The 16,645-nt window shown below is 40.3% G+C and overlaps 1 long non-coding RNA gene across 1 annotated transcript; it reads left to right on the forward strand.

Annotated features, from left to right (window-relative positions):
* The first annotated feature begins 2,261 nt into the window (after positions 1–2,261).
* On the forward strand, positions 2,262–3,792 carry LOC107776273 (uncharacterized). Its single transcript, XR_001645912.2, has 2 exons — positions 2,262–2,970; positions 3,462–3,792. It is a non-coding gene; the product is annotated as an uncharacterized LOC107776273 (long non-coding RNA).
* Positions 3,793–16,645: the final 12,853 nt, after the last annotated feature.

Here is a 16,645-nt window from a genome sequence, read left to right on the forward strand (position 1 = left end):
CCAGCTGATCAGGTGGTGGTGCGTATATAACGCCATAACCTTTTTCTATATCCCATATACATATAATATACGCGTATATAACGCTTTCTTATCATGGGTCAATGTATATGTATAAATGCATGAAATGCATAAGAAATACGTTAATACGATTTCTCGAATATCATAAAATCAATATGCCTTTCAGAAAACTTTATCAAATACGTATTTTTCTAAGACCCATGAACAGAGGAAATAATAATAATTCACATAGTGAAATCAAGAATATAGAGCCCTAGTATTTCTATGAATAGAGTCATTTATGAGTGTGGCGTTGCCGGCTATTACCCGGACTTCTTTTTTTTCCGGCAGCATTATCTTCTACTGTTAATCTTTTCTTCTCCTCTTCATTCCCTAGAATTGATGATTCGCTGTTTAATTATTAATCATTAGTTAAATCATAATTTTGCTTGACAACATGCTAAGGTTAATATTTAATCACTAGTAAATTGTTTTAACCTTCTAAGTAGCTACTTGTTGAATTGAATCTGAAGTTGGTCAATTGATAATTACTTGTTGGTTTGAATTGCATATCTACTTAATCAACTTGTTTAATCAGTTGTTGAGTCATGTTTAGCTTATGTTTGTTAGCTTACTATTAATTCAGTTTAGTTAATTGCTATCTGTTAAACGTTTGGTTCTGATATGAGAAAGAGGGCAATAATTTTGGGTATAGGGTAGTAAAATGATGAGTTAAAAGAAAAGGTTAAACGAAGGGTATTAACATAGACTTGAGGGAGTTAAAGGAATTAAGAAAATGAGAGAAAACTTCTAGAAAGGGATAGTTGTCTTAATTTGTTAGACAAGATGCTGAAATTAGATACAGCTCTCCATTTTCTGGTACAAAAAAATGCCATTTCCCTCAATTTAAGAGAAGGGTGGCAAATTCTGTCACGACCCAAACCGATGGGCCGCGACGGGCACCCGGTACCTTACTCAACCGAGTACCAACGTAACGTATCTTTCTTATTATATCATCATATACACGTGACATACGGGCCTAATAGGCCAACATCATCAATTATAAACTCAAAACATAGGCCGACAAGGCCGTACAATCTTTTACGTACACGACATATGTCTATAAGCCTCTAAGAGTACATAAATATCATAAAGGTCGGGATAGGGCCCCGCCATACTAATCAGTACATGTCCTAATCATACTGACCACGTAAGAAACTCCGGAACAAATGGTGTGTACCAACATCTTCCGCTAAGCTGATCGCCTACTTGAGGACTCTCGACCTGTCTATCGATACCTGGGGGCATGAAACGTAGCGTTCCCAGGCAAAAGGGACGTCAGTACAAATAATGTATCGAGTATGTAAGGAATGAAAATCAGTAAATAATATACATGAGAGAAACATGGAGTAAAAGACTCGACATATATGTCTGCATAGCTCTGTGAATCATTTCATTTTTATAACGTCATGCATATGCGTATAAATGTCATACCATGCATAGGTATATGTCTTCATAACATCATTAAGCCTTTGAGGGCATCCCATCATATCATTTCGGCCACTGTGGGCAAATCATCAACGTACAGCTGATCAGGTGGTGGTGCGTATATAACGCCATAACCTTTTTTTATATCCCATATACATATAATATATGCGTATATAACGCCTTCTTATCATGGGTCAATGTACATGTATAAATGCATGAAATACATAAGAAATACGTTAATAAGATTTCTCGAATACCATAAAATCAATATGCCTTTCAGAAAACTTTATCAAATACGTATTTTTCTGAGACCCATGAACAGAGGATATAATAATAATTCACATGGGAAAATCAAGAATATAGATACCCCTAGTATTTCTATGAATAGAGTCATTTATGAGTGTGGCGTTGCCGGCTATTACCCGGACTTCTTTTTTTCCGGCAGCATTGTCTTCTACTGTTAATCTTTTCTTCTCCTCTTCATTCCCTAGAATTGATGATTCGCCGTTTAATTGTTAATCATTAGTTAAATCATAATTTTGCTTGACAACATGCTAAGGTTAATATTTAATCACTAAAAAATTGTTTTAACCTTCTGAGTAACTACTTGTTGAATTGAACCTGAAGTTGGTCAATTGATAATTACTTGTTGGTTTGAATTGCATATCTACTTAATCAACTTGTTTAATCAGTTGTTGAGTCATGTTTAGCTTATGTTTATTAGCTTACTATTAATTCAGTTTAGTTTATTGCTATCTGTTAAACGTTTGGTTTTGATATGAGAAAGAGGGCAATAATTTTGGGTATAGGGTAGTAAAACAATGAGTTAAAAGAAAAGGTTAAACGAAGGGTGTTAACATAGACTCGAGGGAGTAAAAGGAAATAAGAAAATGAGAGAAAACTTCTAGAAAGGGACTACTGTCTTAATTTGTTAGAAAAGATGCAGAAATTAGATACAGCTCTCCATTTTCTGGTACAAAAAGATGCCATTTTCCTGAATTTAAGGGAAGGCTGGTAGATTCTTTGGAGCTGATCTGATTCCTTCATAAAGCTCTCATATATTCTATATAATAGAGGAATTCTTTGCAGATTTTACACACAGTAAAATCCCAGAAAAATCTAAAATTTCCTTTTCATTTAACACTGATCCTGCACTGATTTTTTAGAGTCCTCTTTTCTTCACTTTCATTTTAGCAAAGAAAATTCTGGAAAACCAACTCTGGGATTTCAGAAACAAAAATAAAAATAAATACTCTCTGAAAATCTGAAATTTCACACGTTAACAAGAAGAAATCTGGGCATTTCTGGAAAGAATCAGTGTTCATCGACACTGTTTCATTGTTTTTCTTTTGGTTCATTTCTGGATTTTTGAGATTGAGCTTCAAAGCATTCTTGTGTTGTTTCTACTGTTTGTGTGCTTGCTGTTGCTTCTTCTCAGAATTTCAGAGATTTATTTTCTCTTTTACTTACCTTTGTTGCTTTAAGGTATATATTGATAAACTTTGTACGATTCTGAACTTAGCACAATCACATTAAGCTTGAAATCTGTGAATTTTAGATGGTCGTTGTGCTTACATGATGTTTTACCTTCTTTATGAATTGTTCTAAAAAAGGTTTGAATGACTTGAAATGAGAAGGTCTAACTTTGTTGATCCTACTGTTGCTCATGAATTATTTCAATAACATGTTATCTTTTTAGTTTACTCATGTTTCAAGCCTAATGTCATAGATAGGCCATTGATCTAGCTTAAAGGTTCTTTCAGGTTCAAAACATCTCCATGTCTAATTGATTGTACCATGAATAATGACGTATTTACTGGAAATAGGTGATTCATGTTTGAAATAGTGTTTGCAGGGGGCTGATCAGTAAGAATCAGTTTGTTTTGATGTTTTGAGTTTAAAGTGGAATTGTTCTTTGGTTAAACTCAGGAATTACTCAACAGTTAGACTAATCTCATTTGTATTTGTATGTTTAGATATTGTTGGTGGTCAAGTGATTTCTGAGGGTAGCTCAGTGGCTATCTCATTGTAAATCAAGATCAACAAGGAGATTGAAAAGTCACTAGCTTAAGTCATTTTTTCTTTCTTCCTGGAAAGGTGTAAAAGAAGACATCATTAGTTTCGATTAATCAACCTTGTAATTTCAATTGTCTATTGTTAATTGATGTAATCACATGACAAATCATGAACCATATTCATTTTTATTTACATATTTTGTTTGGATTTGGAAATTAATGTTAGACCTCCAGAATTTATAAATTTGGGCCCTTTTAGCGTGATCAATGGTAGGCCTTGCTATTTAATCCTTGTTATGGTTTTGGACCTTTTGGGCCTCCCTTTAATTCATGCTTTCCTTCATTTCGAGACTACTAGAATTGTGAGACATGATATTTTTTATTTTTTTTTATTTTTTTTCTCTTTGTTATGAATAAAAAATCAGGTTGCTTTCACCCAATCTACGCCTGTATCCAAAGATAGACGCCAATTATTATTGGCAGTAGGTTGTTTAATTATTTAGTATGTGAGGTGGACTTCTATTTCCATCTCTTTGGATTTTTTTCTACAAACAGCCCCAAAACTAGATGAATTAACAGTCCATAAACATCCATAGAAAGGTTTCTTTTAGGCACGCATTTAATCAAATTGTCGTGATTATGTATACGTTCGCGTGACACGATTACGATTTCAAAAATGAATACTCGTAGAAACGCTTTTAGGCACGGCTTAAATTAGTATTGAGATTATGTACACGTTCGTGTGACATAATTACGATTTCCAAAATTAAATCGAGGTATGCGTTCGCGCAACTTCGGCCAAACAATCTTAAATTAATAAAGCAAGCGTGACTAATTATGTACACATTCGCGTGACATGATTTTAGCGTCCCAAATAAAGCAGACTTACCCACATGTAATCCGTTTCAAAGATTAAATCCATAAACGTCATAATTAAAAGCGGTAAAAGGTAAAACGTACATAGGTTCTAAAAATACGTAATTAAATAATTTATTAAGTCAAGTTTGATTAAAAGCGACTGTGCTAAAACCACGGACCTTAGAAATGCCTAACACATTCTCTCGGGTTAACAGAATTCCTTACCCGGTCTTCTATGTTTGCAGACTTTTAAACAGAGTCAAACTTCCTCGATTTGGGATTTTAAAATAAATGGTGACTCGGAACACCGTAAATAAATAATTCCGAGTGGCGACTCTGAATTCAATAAATAATCCCATTTCGAATAATGTCACTTTAATTGGAAAAACTCCCTACCCCCCTCGGGAAAAAGGAGGTGTGACAGCTCTGGCGACTCTGCTGGGGATCGAACCCAGAATCTCTGGTTCAAGGTTCAAGAATTCGAGCTTGTTAACATGCAAACAAACGTACCTACTATGTTTGCCGCTCATTTACTGCTTTAATATTATTTGAACTGTATTAAACTGTCTTCTTACGCCTCCCTTCTGAGTCTTCTAAAAATATGGTGCACACGTATGCATGTCCCACTTTTCTGTTAGAGGTCATACCAAATAGAACGAGGATGGATCAGCCACTAGGCCTGGTAGACTTTCGTGCTCCCGATACGTTGCTCCCACCTCGGCTCAAGCTGTTCGCTTGGGTAAGCCATGTCTAGAACGCACCCCTAGATTTAAATCTAGAATAACATAGCCTCACGCCGGATCCCTAGTAGGTACGTTTGTTTGCATCACGTGCATTTTACTTAGGGGACTCAACATAGGGGTTGGGTCCGTCTAGGATAGGTGTACCCAAAATAAAAGACTATCCTGATGTATCTTACCTGCTATGTATGCATTTATTTATTTCGGCTTGTTTGTTGACCGGCTAAGGAAAGAAAATCAGCAGAAAAACCAAGAGTGAGGTAGGATAGAAAATTCACCTGGTTTTGAAAACCTCGGTATTTGAAAATGCCTCGAAACTCTGCCAAAAATTTTGAAAAAAAAGAGAAAAAGAAAAAAAATTGTCAATATCATATTTTTCCAGTTATGTCAAAACTGACCGAACTACGCGAGTCTGATTCTCACTGGATATGAGATACGTAGGCAAACCTCGTCGGTACCGGCCCAAACAAAACAAAAAAAAAAAAAAACCAAAACCAAAAAAAATAATAATAAATAAAAAGTGTGTCCTTTTGTTTTTGGTCAAAAGAGTAAGCCGACCCAACTTCAGTTGCGTCCTGCGCCGTTTTTGACGGAATAGCCTTAGAATACCTTTAAATTGTCAAAGGGCTATTCTCGCCAAGAACGGACATGTCTGTCAATAAGGCATCACTTTTCCCATAAAGTGCCTTACCCCGGCCTGAAAACTTTATTTAAAAGTGGGAAGGGGCCATTATTGCAAAGATGACCATTTTTGGCCAATGCTGTACAAATAGCCACCTTCATGTGATTTCTATTTGAAAAACTGAAAACTGGTTTTGCAAAAGAGTCGCCTGCTCTGTCTTTTATACTAGAGTCAACCCTAACCCTAACCGTTCACATGTACAGAATGAACACTGTCCAAAACCCGCCATTAAATATTGTAGAGCAGGCTTCACTGCAGCTTCAAATGCGGTGGTATGATTTGGATAAAGAGGGTCAAGACTGGGTAGTAGAATATTTGGGTGCTCTCACGGATATTATGAAAGTCAAGCCCCAGAATGATCTGATCAAGGCTTTGGTGACTTTCTGGGATCCTGTTCACAATGCCTTCCGATTCTCAGACTTTGAGCTCACTCCCACCCTGGAGGAAATAGCCGGATATACTTGTTTCAGCCGGGACTTGAGAAATCAGCAACTTATATTCCCAAGGCCTCTCTCTGTGCGCCGGTTCTTTGATATCTTGAACATCAGTAAACAAATAAGGAAGAACAATGTAAACAATGGATGTTGTTCCTTCTACTTCCTATACTCTAGATATGGGCATCCAAATAGGTTTGAAACACATGAAAATGGGTTGGACAACAAGCAAAGCAAGGACACCTAGAAGATTCATCGTCGCTTTGCTTTCATAGTGGAATTTCTGGGCATTATGATTTTCCCAAATGAAAAAAGGACAATTGATATCTGCATGGCCAAAATTGCGTAAGTCCTAACTGCCAAAGAGGATCACACGCTTGCTCCGCTTATATTATCGGACATCTATCAAGCACTCACGTTGTGTAAGTCTGGGGCGACATTCTTTGAAGGTTGCAATATTCTTTAGCAAATGTGGCTAATTGAACATCTTCGCCATCACCCAAAATTCATGAGTTAGGGCCCAAGCGAGAACAACTTCATCGAGAGTTATGAGGAAAAGGTAAAAGATTATAACTCTTTAGAAGGGGTTGAAGCTTGGATCTCCCACCTAAGAACTCTAAAGGCGAATTAGATTGAGTGGACTTTAGGATGGCTCCCGGTGAGGGAAGTCATGCACATGACAGCCACAAAGAACTATTTGCTATTAATGGGCTTGATAAGTGTCCAACCATATGCACCGCAAAGAGTTCTAAGATAATTGGGAAGATATCAAGTGGTGCCTGAGGATGAAGATTTGAGTGTCCAAGTTATTGAGCTACACCCCGAGGCCCCACTTCCCAAGGCTTTAATCCAACAAATTTGGAATAGTTATCGATACTTGAAAGAGGATACCCAAGTACCCGATCTTGCAAGAGATGAAGTAGATCCAGGCTATGCCACATGGTTCAAGAGAAGGAATTGCATTAATGAGGAGCCGGAGCCCGAGCCTGAACGGCCCGCCAAAAGGCTTCATAGTCAGGCTTTTGATGACAAAGTCCGAGAACGATTAGCCTGAAGAGAAAAGGAAAAGAAATATCAAGCCACCATCCATGCCTTAGAGGAAAAGTTGAGGAACCTCGCATTCGACAATGATCTACAGGCGCAGGTGGCCGAAGATGAAAAGAGAAAATTGACCCGAGAGAATGAGGTGCTCCGAGCCCAACTCCGGGACATGAGGATAGCCGCCGAAATGCCTGTAAGGAGCGAGAGATATGAAAAACTCATCAACAACTTAAGAATAAAGGTACATGACTATGCAGCTGACTTGACAAAGGCCAAAAATGATTTGCTAAATGCTCAAGCAAGATTGGCCAAAGGAGCGGAAGAACAGGCTAAATTAGCCCACTAGTTGAAGCAGAAATACGACAGAGAAGTAACAGTTTTGAAGAAAAAGCTGGTTGTCCTCTAGAATGAAATGGTCCAGCAAACAAAGGATTTTAAGGCAGAAAGAGAGCATTGCTACGCATTAATTTGTCGACTAGAAGAAAGCATGCAATAGTTACAGGACCAAAACAACACAGATACACAAGTATTGGAAGCTCGGGCATATCAAATTGGGCATATGCTTCAAGAGAAAGGTGTCATCAGAATGGGGATTAAAGATATAGCTGATTATGTCATAATGAAATGTCACGAATGTGAAGACATGACCAGGTCTATGTTTTTTACTTCTATGATGACATTCGTTCACCAGGTGATGGCTGACCTAGACCGTCTTCAAGAAGATATTGCACGAAGGCCCGCGTCAAGACCGGCTGATGTCTCGCAGTCTCCCAGAGTACCAGTGGAGGCTCTTATGTACTTTTGAGTTTTTAGTTTTTGAGTATGTACTTTACTTTTTTTGAGTTTTGTTCAAAGCTGTTTTGTGGTTTATTTCGAGCCTGCATGTTTTCTTTTTTAGTCGTCAGTACTTTTAAGTCTTTGTAATAGAAAACCCAAAAAGATTTTTATTTAATGAAATATTGAGAAACCCAAAATTTTGTTTTTTCTTTTATTCCATATTCGTTCCCTGAACTACATAATGATCTAATTCATGCGGCGTTGTGATACATAGGCAGTCCCCATCGGATTCGATCATAGCTATAGACAATCTAAGTAAAAGAATAAACTAGAAACGAATAAAAAAAAGAGAAAATTTGAGTGATAAAATAATAAAAGAGCGAAAAACAGCAAAAGGGAAAGGAAAAGAAATCAGGATTTGAAATCTGAGAAAAGGGATAGCAGAGTCGGGATGAAAAACACAGCCGTTGCAAAAATATTTAAAAATATTTAATTGTTCAGGTGCATTGCCAATATGCGATTCCCTATGTGTTAAATGTCTCAAACTCACCAAGTTATTGTGTGTGCAATAAGACATGTCCTATTTTTAGGTGGTTGGTTTTGTGATAATCTGGCTTCACATCCTTACTTCACGAGATCTAAGGGAAGTATTGCCATGGCCTCCGAAAGTCATTTACCCATTATTGAGCCTGAGGATAGCCCTGTATCAGCCATCCCACAGTCAGAGTCAGCAGCTGCTGAGGAAAATAGAAGGTTGCGTTACCGTATGTTAGAAATGTGGGACGCCTGGTCCAACGACAGAGAACCACCTAGTACAATCCCCAGATTTCCTGAATTTCTCCCCAGGGCGGGAGGAACCACCAATGTCCCCATCCCGGTGACCAGACAATTCATCCCGTTTGGGTACCCCACTATATCAGCTAATTTCACCGGTATGCCTTTTGAGGTTCGCCCCCAAGCACCGTCTTCAGGAATATCTTCCACAGTATTCACTGCACCACCAACCTCTACTATGGCACAGCCAACAGTGCCCAGGCCATGCTTTGAACTGTCAACTTTTACTTTTCAAGCCCCCCAATTTCAACTAGACACCGCTTGGGTTACCCCAAACTCTTACCCTCAGCCCCCACAGTATGAGTCTCCCATGGAATAGGAAAGAACCGTGAGGAACCCCGAGCAAGAAGAGATAGCTCTGAAGATGAAAAGCATCGAAAATAGTGTTTCGTATGCCGATCTGTGCATGTTTCCTCACGTTCATTTGCCCGTTGGCTTTAAAACGCCAAAATTCAAAAGCTATGATGGGCATGGAGACCCGATCGGCCATTTGAAAAGATATTGCAATCAGCTGAGAGGGGCAGATGGAAAAGAAGAACTTTTGATGGCCTATTTTGGAGAGAGCTTGAAGGGAATTGCGTCAGAATGGTATATGGACCAGGACATCTCCCACTGGCATATATGGGATGACTTGGCCCGGGATTTTGTCAGGCAATTCCAATACAATGTTGATATAGCTCCAGATAGGAATTACCTGACCAACCTCAAGAAGAAAGCCTCGGAAAGTTTTCGTGAATACGCTATCAAGTGGCGTGAGCAAGCTGCCAGAGTGAACCCACCGATGGATGAGACATAAATGGTCAATGTTTTCTTGCAGGCCCAAGAGGTCAATTTCTTCCAAAACATGATGTCTGCCATGGGCAAACCGTTCGCGGAGGCCATAAAAATTTGAGAAATGGTAGAAAACGGCTTGAAAACTGGTCGCATCATAAGTCAATCTGCTTTAAGAGCCACTTCCCAAGCCATCCAGAACGTCTCGGGAGGTTTAGCAAATCGAAAGAAGAGGGAAGAATGAGCTATGATGGCTTCAAGTTCAAGAAGCTCTCGTCGATCCCGCGATTATTCTTGCCCGCCTTCCAGAACCCCGCAACATTACTACCCCCATCAAGATGCAGCGTATGCCGTGGCATCGCCTCCCTATGCGGTGATGAATGCCCAACCCTACACACGAGCACAACAATATTACAACCAAAACAGAGCTCCATCTCCAAGAAATAACCATCCTCATCAAGCTCCATATAACCCCCTTCCACCATAAAATAACTACCAACATAATACACGCCCTCATGAGCCTCCTAGGAAAAGCGACTTCACCCCTATTGGTGAGTATTACTGTAGCCTGTTTCCAAAAGTTAGTCCAGATGGGTCTATTGCAACTTGTGCCTCCAAACCGGCAAAATCCGAAATCTCCATCATACCGGCCCGATACCAGGTGTGCCTATCATTCAGGGGCAGAGGGTCATGATACGGAGGATTATTGGACTTTTAAGAGGGCCGTCGAGAATTTGATAGAACAAAAGCGATTGGTGCTGAGGGACAAGGAAGTCCCCAATATGACTAACAACCCATTACCGGCTCACAACAACGGGCCAGTCATTGGAATGATCTGTGAGGACAAGGAATTCAATCCAACTCTGAAAGCTATCATTGCCATCGCCGACTTAGAAAAGAAACCCAAAGCAGTGGCAAAACAAGCTAGAAATGAGAAAAAAGATCAATTCAACTCCTCAAGTTGCAGAAAAAGCTGTGGAAACAAAGACAGGGGCAGCGCCTGCTAAGGACGCCATTCTCTACATTCCTAGAGCCCCAAGACAGGAACAACTCATGTTGAACCCTTCCAAAAGATTTGAACAAAGGAAAGTCATGCTGAATGTGCCAAAGTTGTATGTACCGAAAGGGACTTACGTGGCGTGGGGGCCAATAATTCCACCCAGGCTGGATGAGCATGTGGTCATCATCCGCGCACCGTAGAAACTCATGAGAGACCCCACTGCCGTCCCTTGGAATTACAACAAGACAGTGGTCACATACAAAGGAAAGGAAGTCATGGGAGAAGTAAATAAAATGAACCAATCTGGGAAGTACCACAACCCAGAAGAGATGAACAAATCAAAGCTAAACAAAGAGAAACGGTTTCCACTCAAGAAGCCGGTGAGTGCTGAAGAAGCGGAGAAGTTTTTCCGAAGAATGAAAACTTCAGAATATGCCATAATTGATCAACTCAGGAAGACATCTTCACAGGTTTCACTTTTATCCTTGTTGATGAGCTCAAATAAACATCAGAAGGTGCTCCTGAATATATTGAATGAGACGTATGTCCCGATTGAAACCTCAGTCGAACAACTGGAAAGAATGGCTGAACGATTTTTCGAAGTTAATAGGATTTCCTTCAGCCACAATGACTTGCCTCCAGAGGGAGACGCCCACAACAAAGCCCTTCACTTGACTGTCAAATGTGAAGGTTATTATGTGAAGATGGTTATGCTAGACGGTGGGTCCGGAGTCGACATTTTCCCTCTCTCAACGCTACAGAGGATAGAAATTGGGACAGAAAGGATTAGACCAAACAATATCTGTGTGCGCGCTTTTGATGGCGTCAAGCGAGATATGATAGGGGAAATCAATTTGATTTTAACCATTGGCCCCGTGGACTTTGAAGTGACGTTCCAGGCTCTGGACATGGATACTTCATATAATTTTCTTCTAGGAAGACCATGGATCCATGCCGCATGAGCTGTGCCCTTTACTCTCCACCAAATGGTCAAGTTTGAACATGAAAACCAAGAAATTGTTGTCCACGGGGAGGATGAACAGTCCATTTACAGGGACCCATCTATCCCATGTCTCGAGGCTAGTGAAGGAAGTGAGCACATTGTCTATCAAGCCTTTGAAATTGTGGTCGCCGACCAGTGCGAAGAAGGGACCCCGTTTCCTCAACCCTGCTTATCAAATGCATCTATCATGGTTGCTAGTGAAATGATCAAACATGGGTACAAGCCTGGGAAAGGGCTCGAGGTATCCCTACAAGGCATCACAGAGCCCATCACTTTGACTGCCAATGAGAAGTTCTTTGGATTAGGTTTCCAAGCTACCAATGCCGACATAAAATGGGTCGATGAGCGTAAGAAAAATGGATGGGTCCTGCCCCAGCCAATCCTGTATCTCGCCAAGTCATTTGTTAAGCCAAAGTATGTAGAAGAAGAAGAAGAGGCCTTCACAGCCGAAGAGATTGAGGACATTTGTGAGGCAATGAAAACAAATGTTGTACGAGGTTCACATGGCCCAACCGGGGGAAGGCACAAGCACTGCCGAGGTGCAGTACGTGGGACCAAATGCTAAGCTTCAAAATTGGAAGGCTACTCTATTCCGTATCAGGCAGGAATCCCGATAGTCTAGTCTTACCATCTTTTCTGCATTCCGAGTTATTTCAGGGTGTAACTCGAATATTTTTATTTTTTTGTGTCTTTTAATTCCAATGTAAACCCTCTTATCTTCTATTCAATGAAATGAAATCAGTATTTCATCGTCTATAGATCTCTTTTTTTTAATTTATTTCTGATTTTGCTATTTTCTTATCTTTTCCTTTTCAGTTCTAATAATGCGGACTTAAATAACATGACATGCCTGCAGACTTCATGCCCAGATCCTAAAACGCTGTCTAACTGTGAAATAATGAATCAAGAATCAGAATATGATAAAGATGAGACTTTTAGGGAAATAAATTGAGAACTGGAACAATTTGAGAATAAGCCTAAGCCAAACTTAAATAAAACCGAACCAGTTAATTTGGGTAGTCCAGAAGAGGTCCGGGAAATCATGATAAGCATTCACGCCGATGAAAGAACCAGAGATGCATTGATCCAACTTTTGTTTGAATTCAAAGACGTGTTTGCATGGTCCTATGATGATATGCCAGGGCTGAGTGTCAATTTGGTGGTACATAAATTGCCAACTTATCCCGGTTATCCACCCGTCCAACAAAAGTAGAGAAAGTTTAAAACGGACATCAATAATAAGATCAAAGAAGAAGTCACCAAGAAATTGAAAGCTGGTGTGATTCGGGTGGTCCGATACACCACATGGTTGGCTAACGTGGTCCCAGTGCCGAAGAAAGACGGGAAAACCCGAGTGTGTGTTGATTATCGGGATTTGAACAAAGCAAGCCCTAAGGACAACTTCTCATTGCCAAACATCCACATTCTTGTTGACAACTGTGCCAAATATGAGATACAGTGTTTCATGGATTGTTATGCTGGATATCACCAGGTTCTGATGGATGAAGAAGACACAGAAAAGACGGCTTTCACCACACCCTGGGACACTTACTGTTACAGGGTCATGCCATTTGGTCTGAAAAAAGCCGGGGCAACCTACATGAGAGCTATGACTGCCATCTTCCATGACATGATACACCAGGAAATTGATATGTATGTGATTGATGTGATCATTAAATCCAGAACGCAGGAAGACCATGTGAGGGATTTGAGAAAGTTCTTTGAGCGCCTGTGCATGTATGATTTGAAATTGAATCCAGCTAGATGTGCATTCGAAGTTCCATCTGGGGTTTATAGTCAGTCGGAGGGGTATTGAGTTAGATCCTACAAAGGTAAAATAAATTCGGGATTTTCCCCCTCCGAGAACCAAGAAAGAGGTTATGAGTCTACTAGGAAGATTGAATTACATCAGCAGATTCATTGCTCAGCTCACCACCACTTGTGAGCCCATATTTAAGCTACTGAAGAAAGATGCAGCGATCAAATGGACAGATGAATGTCAAGAGGATTTTGATAAAATCAAAGAATATCTGTCAAATCCGCCAGTGTTGGTTCCACTCGAGCCCGGGAGGCCTTTGATTTTGTACCTGATAGTCCTGGAAATTTTTTTCGGCTGTGTCCTAGGGCAACACGATGTGACCGGGAAGAGAGAGCAAGCCATATACTATCTGAGCAAGAAATTCACTAATTATGAAGCCAAGTACACTTTGTTGGAAAGAACTTGTTGTGCCCTGATTTGGGTCGCCCAGAAGCTCAGACATTATTTGTTGGCCTACACCACATATCTCATAACCAGAATGGATCCCGTGAAGTACATATTCCAAAAACCAATGCCCATGGGAAGGTTAGCAAAATGGCAAATCCTGCTCACTGAGTTCGACATTGTCTATGTTACCCGCATGACGATGAAAGCTCAAGCCTTGATGGATTATCTAGCTGAGAACCCGGCTGATGATTAATACCAACCCCTAAGTACATACTTTTCGGACGAGAAAGTAAACTCAGTTGAAATAATTCTAGAAGACACAAATGCTTGGAAAATGTTCTTTGATGGAGCTGTAAATGCAAAAGGTGTCGGGATTGGGGAAATTTTGACTTCGCCCACTGGTCAGCACTATCCGACCACAGTCCGGCTTCGGTTCTTCTGTATGAACAACACTGCCGAGTATGAAAACTTGCATTATGGGCATGAACATGGAAGTTGATCTGGATGTTGAGGAGTTGTTAATCATGGGAAATTCTGACTTGATTATCCGGCAAGTTTAGGGCGAATGGGAAACTCGAGACATCAAGCTTATCCCATACAAACAGCATGTGGAAGATCTTAGCAAACAGTTCAAGTCCGTCGAGTTCAAGTATATTCCTCGATTCCATAATGAGTTAGCTGATGCACTAGTTACTTTGGCCTCAATGCTACCATATCCGGGCAATGTCCATATTAACCCGCTGAAAATCCAAATTCGAGAAGGGCATGGTTATTGTAATGCAATTGAAATAGAACTAGATGTTCAGCCATGGTATCATGATATCAAAAGGTTTTTGAAAATAAAGGAATATCCCGAGCAGGCCAGTGGAGATCAAAAGAGAACTATCAGAAGGCTTGCCAGCAGTTTCTTTTTGAGCGGAGAAGTCTTGTACAAAAGAACTCCAGATTTGAATCTTTTGAGGTGCGTAGATGCCCAAGAAGCTGAAAAGATCATGAACGAAGTGCATTCGGGAGTATGTGGGCCCCATATGAACGGACATGTCCTTGCAAAGAAAATCCTTCGGGCGGGTTATTACTGGATGACCATGGAAAAGGATTGCTTCAGTTTTGTCCGAAAATGCCATCAGTTTCTGATACATGATGACCTGATTCATGCACCGCCTTCAGAGTTGCATCCTATGTTAGCACCTTGGTCGTTCGTTGCCTGGGGTATGGATGTTATTGGGCTAATCGAGCCGAAAGCTTCAAATGAGCACAGATTGATTCTGGTTGCCATTGATTACTTCACAAAGTGGGTTGAAGCAGTCACTTTCAAAGTCGTCACCACGAAAGCGGTAGTGGACTTCGTGCATTCCAACATTATTTGTCATTTTGGTATTCCTAAAACTATCATTACAGACAATGCTGCAAATCTGAATAGCCACTTGATGAGGGAGGTATGCGAAGAGTTTAAAATTACGCATCGCAATTCTACCCCTACCGACCCAAAGCCAATGGCGTCGTTGAAGTGGCAAACAAGAACATCAAAAAGATCCTCAGGAAAATGATTCAAAGTTCTAGACAGTGGCATGAGAAGTTGCCTTTTGCATTATTGGGATATCGCACATCAGTTGGGGCCACGCCTTACTTATTAGTTTATGGCACTGAAGCTGTAATACCTGCAGAAGTTGAAATTCCCTCTCTTCGAATCATTGTTGAAGTTGAGATCGAGGATGATGAATGGGTCAAGACCCGGGTGGAACAATTAACTATGATTGATGAAAAGTGGATGGCCGCAGTTTGTCACGGGTAGTTGTACCAACAAAGAATGGCCCGCGCCTACAACAAGAAAGTGCGGCCTAGAAACTTTGAAGTGGGGCAAGTCGTTCTAAGGCGTATTCTCCCGCATCATGATGAAGCAAAAGGAAAGTTCGCTCCAAATTGGAAAGGTCCGTACATTATAAGAAAACTGTTGCCGAAAGGGGCATTGTACTCGGGAGACATTGGGCATTGTACTTGGGAGACATTGGGAACAGCTGTCAATGTGGACTCGGTGAAAAGGTATTATGTTTAACCCCTTTCGCGATTTTAATACTCTCCGATTGGGATGACAAAAGCTTTCATTCTCGCTACCCAAACACTACCAACCCTTGCAAACCCTTTGAGCCGGTTCTCTTTTCTTTAATTACCCTCTTTGGAACCTGAAAGTCATGTAAAAAAAATGATAAAAAAAATTAAAAAGAAAAGAAAAACAAAACAAAAATCAAAAACAAAGTTCCTTGAACTACGTTCGACTTGATTCCAAAAGGATATGTAGGCAGCCTCTTTTTGGGGTTCAGTTACACCAAAATAAAAATCCACATTTCCCCAAAGTTGAAACTGGGGCAGAAGTTATAACGGTTCGGCGATGGTTCCACCTGAAAGGTTTCGAAGTTGTAACCCGGTCCAAAACCTTTTACCCAAATTACTTTTAAGTCCTTCTGATCAATCAGCGAGAATGTTACTTGGATCTGTTGCCACCAAATGAGAGAAATAAAATGAGAGAGTCTTATCGGTGAAAACTTTCACGGGCACCATAAGGCGATGGTAAGCAGAGAAATTGAAAATTAGAGAGTCTTGTTAGTGAAAACTTACAAAGAGCACTATAAGGCGATGATGAGAAGAGAAATAAGAGAGGTCAGCTAGTGAAAACCCGCAAAGGGCGCCACTGATCGAAAAGAGGATCCTCACAACCATCTACATCGACATAGTCTGGGGCAAGGCTTCTCGGTTTCGAGGCAAAAGTTGTGATGAATTTCTGAAAGCTAGATGGTTTACACA

This window comes from Nicotiana tabacum, chromosome 22 (genome assembly GCF_000715075.1).
Source record: "Nicotiana tabacum cultivar K326 chromosome 22, ASM71507v2, whole genome shotgun sequence".
NCBI classification, from domain to species: domain Eukaryota; kingdom Viridiplantae; phylum Streptophyta; class Magnoliopsida; order Solanales; family Solanaceae; genus Nicotiana; species Nicotiana tabacum.